We start from the raw sequence: 9,784 nt of genomic DNA, 5'->3' as shown, positions 1-9,784 counted from the left end.
ATCATCGTCCGATGACAGAGGCTTGGCAAACTGCGATAAAGAAAAAACTGTGCAGTCTGTCAGTCTTCATAGTACGGCTTCATACGAAGCACGTGAACGACTTCGGGTAAATGCCGTCGGCGCTTTGAACAGTGAGAGCCATCCGGAACGACTTCGTAGGTGACGTCACTGATGCGTCGAAGAACTATGTAGGGCCCGAAGTATCTGCGCAGGAGCTTTTCAGAGAGCCCACGCCGACGAATAGGTGTCCAGACCCACACTTTGTCCGCCGATGTTGTATGTTACGGGTCTGTGCGAAGATTGTAGCGTCTGGCGTCACATTCCTGTTGTTCGTGGATTCGCCAACGTCGCAAGCTGCCTAGCTGCTTCTGCTCGCTGTGTGATCTCTTCAGCCCCCGTCTCGTTGTCATCAATTCATGAGGGAGCATTGCGTCTAATGTTGTCGTAACCTCACGGCCGTACACGAGGCTGAAGGGTGTCTGGTGAGTGGTCTCTTGACGAGCCGTATTGTACGCGAAGGTGACATAGGGTAAAACCTCGTCCCAGTTCTTGTGCTCTACATCGACGTACATGCTTATCATGTCAGCCAGTGTCCTGTTGAGTCGTTCTGTCAGCCCGTTTGTTTGAGGGTGATAGGCCGTGGTCTTCCGGTGGGCGGTACCACTTAAACGTAGAACGATGTCCAAAAACTTGGCCATGAACGCAGTACCTCTGTCCGTGATGACTACTGCCGGAGCGCCATGTCTTAAAACGATGGATTGAAGAAAAAATTGCGCCGCTTCATCTGCTGTTCCCCGTCGCAGAGCACTTGTCTCGGCATATCTAGTGAGATAATCCGTAGCGACGATTATCCACCTGTTGCCGGTAGTAGACGTTGGGAAGGGGCCCAGAAAATCCATGCCTACTTGTGCAAATGGTGTGGCAGGTACTTGAACAGGGTGCAGAAGGCCGGCTGGCTTGACGGAAGGCGGTTTGCGGCGCTGGCAATCCAGACATGTCTGAACATAATGCTTAACGACTGCAGCAAGTCTCGGCCAGTAGTAATTCTGCCGAATCCGTGCCAATGTGCGAGTGTAGCCCAAGTGCCCAGCGGTCGGCTCGTTGTGGCACGCGTGTAAGATTTCACGTCGAAGCGATGAGGGAACAACGAGTAAGTAGTTGCTGCCGCTAGGAGAGAAGTTCTTGTAGAGTACGCTGCGGCGCAAGCAGTATGACGCCAGCCCTCTTGTAAATAGCCTCGGCACGCTGTTGGTTCGTCCTTCCAGGTAATCAATCAGCGGCAGCAATTCAATGTCATCCCGTTGCTGGCGTGAAAGATCGGCAGTGTCCACGAGTCCCAGAAAGATTGTGTCGTCATCGTCTTGTGCTGCCGTCTCAACAGGAGACCGAGAAAGGCAGTCGGCGTCTGCGTGCCGTTTTCCTGACTTGTATGCGACAGTAAAGTCGAACTCTTGGAGTCGAAGACTCCAACGTGCGAGCCGGCCGGAAGGCCGGAAGTCGCAAAGAAAAACCAACAACGTCTTCTTCGTCTCCACGCTTAACCTAAAAGCCCGCGCTGCTTCAACCTTGTCCCCACTGGCACATACCCGCGGCAGTATAGTTGTTCCAATATACAGCTATAAGCAGCTAACTGCATATAGCTATCTACAAAAAAGGATATTCGCAAGATGTGTTCGGCTATTTAATGGGTGATGCTTATGGAAGTGTACTGCAAGTGGGTCAAACATGAATAGGTGGAACAAATGGGCCAGATTTTTGTTAATCAAGACTGTATGCAGCCAACAGATAATTAGGCCACGGAAAGTACAGGGTAAATTAAATGTGATTTTATTGAAATGTAAAATAACTAAACATTGCAAACGAAAGTAGGCAAAAAACAACTTGCCACCAGTGGGGGCAAACCCACGTCATATGATTACACATGTGAGCCTGTATCAGTTAAGCACGATGGAGGTTATTCTCCCATTCACCTCATTCCGCATTTGTTATGTTTATTAGATATGGCCCTGGAACTGTTAGCACCACTCAAGGCCATGGCTGACGCTGCAGCATGTTCGTTGAACCGTAGGCGTCATGCGGTACATGACATTTAAGAGCAGGCAGATGGCACTGTATGCTACCTGAAGGCACCAATGCTGTTATGAATGCAAATACTTATAGGCCTGCTGCCTGCTCCTAAGGGTCATCCCCTTTGTGATGGTTGCAGGTAAAAGTATGTGCCACATCTTCTGCCAGGATTATGAGTTTGGTGCTGGGCCACATTTAGTACACATACACAAATCCCCAAGAATGTGAATGAGAGGACAGCTACTACCACAGCTCAATGAGTAGACTATTGCATGCTATATTTGCAAGATGTGGGTTTTGCTCCCACCAGTGGCAAGTTATCTTTTTTATATTTTTTATGACTTCTACAGTTCAATAAAACCACATTTAATTTCCGCTGTGGTTCACTTGGCCTTTCAATGGTTGGACCAAACATGAAAACCTTGCTCATTATATTACATTGTACTTTTTTGTTTGTTTAAGAAAAACTAGCAATAACTACGTATTTGAAAAACATACTATACAGGCACTGATTCAAGTTATAGTTTCCTTAAAATTATGTAATGCTAACTTCAGAAAGCTTAAGGATGGGCCAAGCTAATGTGAACATATCTGCTAGTTTGTTACTCCTATTCAGGTGGACACACTTGGATTATGTGAGGACGCATAGAAAAAATACTCAGTGCAACGTGTAATTTCCTCAATGTGCTTTCACTTTGTATCCTTAGCGCTGTTTCCACCTGAATTTGGGGCTAGTTCATTATACATGTCGAAGTGAAATGCATGAACGAGCTACAATAAAAAAATGGTATCATCTGTTTCCTTTCTGCTGTGCTTTCTCGTGACTCAGTAGCACCTTTCAATTCAACGCCATGTAAACAATCAATTGTGAGCAGATCTTACATTGCTACCATACTGCTGCTGTACTGCACTCCACGGTTCCTTGGCAGTCAACAGAAGCTATTCACTGGGAATAAGTTTTATATTCACATAGCATTGTGGCTTCCTTAATTAATGCTGAAAAACAGCTTGTGACCAACCTCACTTTATTCCTTTCAGTCATGACTGTGTGTGTCCTCCAAATTTAAACAAATTTTCTGTATATACAAAGCAAACTCAGCCGAAAAAAAATTCAACCTGTAGCATGAACATTTAAGTGAGATCAGGCTAGTCATCATAGTTACAGAAATAACTGATTGTGAAATTTATTATTTTAGATGCATTATTTCACGACAAGAAATAAAAATTGTTACAGAAGTAGATGCACTGTTATTAATCTAAAGGCGTTCTAATGCGAAAAAGAACACCAATTAACAGCAATGATACATAGCAACACTTTCTGACTACTTGTCAAACATGGTGGTATGCTTTTTCAGATACTGTTGTTTTGCATTATTCGTCTTATTTATTATGATGTGTTTACCATTAGCTGAAGCTAACATTGGTACAGCAATTATCAGTTTCAGGATACCTAGTACACACGATTTTGCAAGAGCAGCTCTGATGCAGTTGACAGTTATGTAGCAGCAAGTGGGAACAACAGTGCAATTTAGATAAATTAGGAGATTTAAGCTTTAAGATTTTGTACTTGTTTTTCAGGTGCATGTGCCAGGAGAACTAGAATGAAGTGAAAGCAACTGACTTTACATAAATACCAGTTTAGTGGCTTCCGGTTTTCAGGTTGTGTAATAAATTGAAAACAGTACACAGTAAAAACAGAGTTGCCCTAATCTTAACTTGTTTTTTGCACTGTTTCCTTCATGTTCTAAAATGTACCAGTCGAGCTATCTTAGCACACCTTTCAACACAGCAGTTGAGTAATTTCTTTCTGTATTAGTTTGGTCAAAATTTTTATGCATAAATGACTACAGGTACAAAATATATTGTTCAACCAATTGTATATTTAGCTGAGCATGCAATTAATTTTACAGAAGGTGGCCGTATTGCACCTCAGATGCAGAGCTGCTGTTGGCATCTTCAAATTTAGTCAAACTGCAAAGCTTATAGATCACAGCATGTCTACTCAATGACAAGCACACAGACGAGAACAGTTGCGAGAAACAATGGCCATAAACATTACGAAGTGCTAAGAAAGACTTTGACAGCATATTTCAACCTTTAAATGTGCCAAAGAAATCAAAATGAAGGAAATTTACAAGGAAATGCTCTTACATAGCCAGAGTCCAATCTGTTCCTCAGGGCTGGGTACTGGTTTACCAAGGCACCTTGCAGCAATGTTGTACAGCTTATTCGGGTACCTGATGTTTACAAAAGTGTGCATAAACCTTCTACATAAAACAATATACAAAAAAACAATATGCAACAGCACTGTAGTGCAACCATTTCCATGAAATATCCAGCAGGTGAACTGTGATTCATCAGATGGGAGAATTTGTTCGGTTAACTGCACTATGAAAGCATTAGGTGCATGACGAGACAGAGGTTATAATATTTATCGGATGGGTTTGACACAGGAGAGGGGTAACAGTATATCCTTTGGACCTGCAATAGCCAAGATAAACTGATGATGATGACCAGAGTTCACACTCTAACAATACTTTCACCAAAACAGATTATAAAAGAATTTAATTATTACTTCAAATGAGTTTACTACTAAGAAATGCACACAAGGGAAAATTAGCCATGAATACCAATTTGAAGAAGCATCTTCTATAAGAAATTAGGAGGGCGGCTGATTAAGCTAGTTGTTGATCAATTATCGTGAGTGTACAGCATGTCACTAATTGCCACTATATGACATGCATTTTATTTGTTTTCTAAATTTCCATGAGCATGCAGATATTCCTTCCAGTTGCAAAGTTGTACGAGGCACTAGCTGACATGTACACAAAATTTAGTTCACGTACGCCCAGCTGTTTTTTTTAGAAAAAGGGACTAAGTCGAAACATCGCATTCGGAGAAATGTGCGAATAGATGTGTCAAATTGCTTGCTTAATCAATACATCCCACGATTAGTCATCTTCATACTAAACTTTACAGTATTTCCCTCTCTTTCTGCAGTCCTTTCAGTGCTGTTATGCTTCAGCTTTAGCTTGAAATTGCTTTTTTACCCGCCATGAGTCTGTTGATAGCATCCACATGGAAAAACAAAAATGTACAGGAGTGATCTCCAGATGCTTTAGTACGCTTTCACGGCAGCTGTTGCAATAAAACTTTCGATTTCGTATCAATGTATGTGTTTTCCTCATCAGCAACACTAAAAGGCATGAAATAGGTCCTTCACAGATGTGACGTGCCCTCCGAAAAGCACACACCAACATGAACAAAAGCAAGAGGAACGCATGAGAGCTACAAAGAGCTCCCTAAGGGCTGTAAAATGCATTACAAAAAGAAAAAAAGTCACAAACCAAAACAAAAAATACTGTCTAATGCAAGACGTTTTTATACGATGGAAACTTCATATCATCTTAAGTCTCGACGACAGGTCATGCCCACGTTACAGTCGACGCTACAAATATAATGAATTAAATAAGTGGTTTAGAAGTCGCATATAGCCAAGTGTTTTATATTTTTTGAAAGCTATAAACATGTGCTATAAGTACAACGCACAATCAGAAATTTACGGTTCGGGCCTAACAACGTCTAACCCCCCCCCCCCCCCCTTAACAGCAGTACCCACAATTTTCAAAATACCCGAACGCTCTAGACACTGGTCGAGAGCATTCTCAGCCCAGAAGGCATTGAGCACATTGCACTTTTCGAGCCCAAGTGCAGCCAGTCTACACTGGCTAACCTCATTGTCTTTCTATCTAAACCTATCAATGCCTTTTCATTAGTAACAAAGCTTTAATTCGGCCCTGAAACACTTTGTGCATAGTAAGAAAGCATTGCCACTCTGTTAACGAGGCTCCTGTGGGAGTGTGAACAAAATATTACACGACATGCAGCAGAGAATTCACAATCTCGTGCAAAAGCAGTTAAAAATTGCTTGCTCTCACTTAAGCATAGTTGTTATGCAGTGTCATCGCAAGCAGCTAGACCCACAACAGCTATTGGCTGATTTCGTGATCGCAAGAACATTCTCATTAATACCATTATTGCTCATTTGAGTTAAATAAACAAAAAATATATATATGTATTTGACCTCAAAAAGACAAAACAGCCATTTCACCTTTGCACTGCTTTTCTGAACATGACGACTGCACGCTGCTGCGCATGGCTCCAGAGATGAAAAGCGCAGTGTAGAAATTGCGGCCGCCACGAGCCGCCTTGCGTTCACCCTACGGACAGCAACGGGGCATTGCTTCCTTGTGCCCCCTTGCCAACTCCCCTGTGCAGCTTCCAGCATGCTAGTGGAAATGAAAGGAGACAAAAAACCACTTATCGGTGCGATAATTATGTCTAACTTCACTTGTCCTTGAAGGATTCGAAAACTTTTGTGGGAGGAAATTTTTGAGGTGACATAATTTAATAGTGATGATATTCTATGATTACTTAGAAAAGTGTTTCAGGACTCCTTTAAAGTATTGCTCAAATACCGTTATTTTATCCTTCCAGCATATGACAGACTTTAGTCATACAGAGTTAACTAACGAGTACAGATTGGATAAGACATACGGATAAGCATACAGCTGTTTTGGTGCCTCTGATGCTTCAGAGTGGCTTTGGGAGACGAATAAGTTAATGAACGCCCCATCATGCACTGCTGTGCTTTCATTCATGTTGACATAGCACGGGAACCGATCTTTGACCTGAAAGCATAAACCAGTGGTTTATCAATAGGTTTGAACCAGTGGACACTGAACAGGCATTGATTAATTTTTAGCCTTTTTCTATGGTTGCTGTAGTGTCCCAAATAGGTTTGTTATTTAAAGCCATAACAGCACAGCACAACACTAATCCTGCGGCCCATATGTGAGCTAAGTGCAGGACACATTGAGCAAACAAGTTTGAGCTTATTTAGCAATGCCAGCAAGAATCAGTATATAGGAATAGATGATTTCCCAAAGATAGAACCATATAGTTGATTGCACAACGTTTTCATAGTCCTGTTGCTGAAAATGTGAATGAATGTTTTTCCTGGGTTGGTTGAATTTAACTTTATTACTGCAGGATTACTGCAGCAAACAAATAACAAGGCAGACAACACTCCTGTTTTCCTTGTCTTGTCTGTTTATTGGTTAAATGCTACAGAAATTTGCAGATTATGGCATACTACGACCGGTTACACAAACTAAAGCACCATTACATTGTTTGAAGCTGTTAGTACTTCACCTTTCCCCATGTAATAGGGTAGCGATTGCACACCTGAGCTCAAATCAGTAGTAAACCAACCGCAAAAGTTTTCAGAAGACGGAAGTCCCGAAAACGTTTAGTTTCCTTTCCAGTTCTCCCCTAGGCAAAAACTTAAGTTGAGCAACGATGCGTTCCTAAGGGCAAGTATGCGCTTCACGTGTCAATGTCAGCGACGAGCCGAAAATATTTGTAATTGGCAGCACAGTGAAGTGACATAGGGCAATTTCGTAACACTCGGACTGTCAGGTAAACGTGAAACAACTCAACAGTTACTACTCGTGCTCGACATTTCCGCTACGCATACTGTTGCTATTTTGCCCATACGAACCAAACAGTGACCAAATCATCTTTACACTCCGTAACACGCAGAACCTCCATGCTCACCTGTATTAGGAGATCGTTGCATGTCATCAGGTGCGCGAACCCACCCATCCGCACACTTTCGTGAAGGTCGGCGAGCTTCCGGGCGCCTGTGAACTTCACAATTTTCTTTGGTGGCCCGTGCGAAACGAGGTAAACTGCTTCCGCATCAGTCGGCGAGCCTTCAGTTGAAGTCGGATCAGATGACATGCTGCTACAGTTGTCGGGTATCACAGGCGCAACGGACGCAAGAGAAAAATCCCACTCGCGTTTCGACGGTCGCAGGCTTGCCGCCGTCATGGAATAAAGAACCGCCGGCGTGGTTTCAGATTCTGAGGAGTAACCGCTGCTACCGCTGCCGCGCTTTTCACAGTTGCGTATCCAAAGTCGAAGTAAATGCGAAAGCCATAAGCCAACCACTGTACTACGAGCATCAAAACTGCAAACGACCGTGAAAGTAATTGTGAGTCTCGAAGGTTGTGCTTTTTTTCTGTACTGCAAGCCCATTTTACTTACGCCGTCACCGCTGCGTTTGAAACAGTTCTCAGAGGCTATGCTTTAGCAGGCTAGAAAGGGTCATAAGACCCATGACTGGTTTTTTATATATTATTTTGTTTTATTTACAACATTGTGGTAAACATAAATAAAGATGTGTTGCAACGATAATTAGAGAAACAACCTTGAATTGCTAATTATTATTTTTGCTCACTGTTACACGACCCGAATTAATCGTGTTTACTAGGAGGCGACACAAATAGCTGTGCACCTCTACTCGGTACGCTCCATCAGCTTCAGTGAATGATGAGTTCCACGTGCAACTTGGTGGACTTCATAGTTTGTTTTTCATTGACATTGAGTGTATATTCATGTTATATTTTCATTTCTTTTTTTATTCTATGCATGTTAAATCAATATTTATGTACTTCCGCCCCTTATTGCTTCCCTTGAGGAATCTTTAAATACAAAACAGATATGTATGTAAACCGCGTTGTATATAAATACCATCCAGTGTTTTCACTATGAAGTTGGCGTTTTGCCATCCTGCTTCTGTGATTTCTTACTGAATATTAAAAAAAACAATTTGCACTTCTTGCTATGTTGATAATTCAGTAATGAAGCACTGCATGAAATGCGTTTTACTTTTTGCGCCTATAGTTAACCTGCATTGTTTTGTTTTCTTTGGTATAGTCAACCAACTATTTCATTGAGTGATCCAATGAATCCACATTGGTTGATTGGATAAGGTGCTTATCACTGACTCCCTTCATGGGAGTCCTCCATTTCATGCGCGAGTCCCGACTTCGCTTCGTGACTACCTTTGGAAGAAAAGGTAGTCAGCGTCTGAAAAAAGAGAGTCGAGGTAGTCGTGACTCTCTTTTGACTCTCTTTTTTTTAAGAGTGCAGTTGACGCTTGCGCGGGCCGCGGTGTGTGCCGCTTCATTCCCCTCGAGTCCCTCGTGTCCCGGAACCCACATGATGCAGGTGTAGGGGGAAGGAGTGTCGCCACGGTTCAGTATGTTAATCGCTTTGATGAGGATCCTGCCCTTCATGTAGTTGTGTGCCGCTGTTTGAGAGTCGGTAAAGACCACTATGGCATCCTCGCTTGTATGGGTGGCGAGTGCTATAGCGGCCTCCTCTGCTGTGTCCGCGCGTTTGGCGAGAATTGTCACCAACGCCAGTGTCGTCCCCCTGTAGTCTGTGACGCTGATGGCGAAGGCATTTCGGCCCGGATACTTGGCTGCGTCCACGTAGCGCGCCTGCGGGTCGTTACGCTGCTTGTGTCTGATGGCGTTTACCCTGGCGAGCCGTCTGCCTCGATGGTGTTCTGGATGCAAGACAAAATTTATTAGGCCGAAGGTAATTAAGATAGAGCTAATTAACCATTTAAATGGTAGCTCAACATTATTGTTGACCTAACAAAAGCATCTGCGAAAACTAGAAAAATCCAAATATTAGTCTGTGCCTTTCAATTTACCTTTATTTATGTACCTGCTCAAGAGTGGTATGAACTAAAATTTCGAGTGTGAGCAGCAGCAGATGTATCGGTCACAACACCTGAAGGCTTCGTCGTTATCTTCTTACCACACGCGGGGCTCATAGCAAGCAAGCTCTTATTTCTTAA

At 42.9% G+C, this 9,784-nt stretch overlaps 1 long non-coding RNA gene across 1 annotated transcript; it reads right to left on the bottom strand.

Moving 5' to 3' along the window:
- Positions 1–2,062: 2,062 nt before the first annotated feature.
- On the bottom strand, positions 2,063–8,062 carry LOC119462820 (uncharacterized). Its single transcript, XR_005194224.2, has 3 exons — positions 7,687–8,062; positions 6,179–6,356; positions 2,063–4,304 (listed from the first exon to the last, which is right to left on the bottom strand). It is a non-coding gene; the product is annotated as an uncharacterized LOC119462820 (long non-coding RNA).
- Positions 8,063–9,784: the final 1,722 nt, after the last annotated feature.

Source organism: Dermacentor silvarum, chromosome 8 (genome assembly GCF_013339745.2).
Source record: "Dermacentor silvarum isolate Dsil-2018 chromosome 8, BIME_Dsil_1.4, whole genome shotgun sequence".
Classification (NCBI taxonomy): Eukaryota; Metazoa; Arthropoda; class Arachnida; order Ixodida; family Ixodidae; genus Dermacentor; species Dermacentor silvarum.
This window is presented reverse-complemented; position numbering and strand designations above follow the sequence as displayed.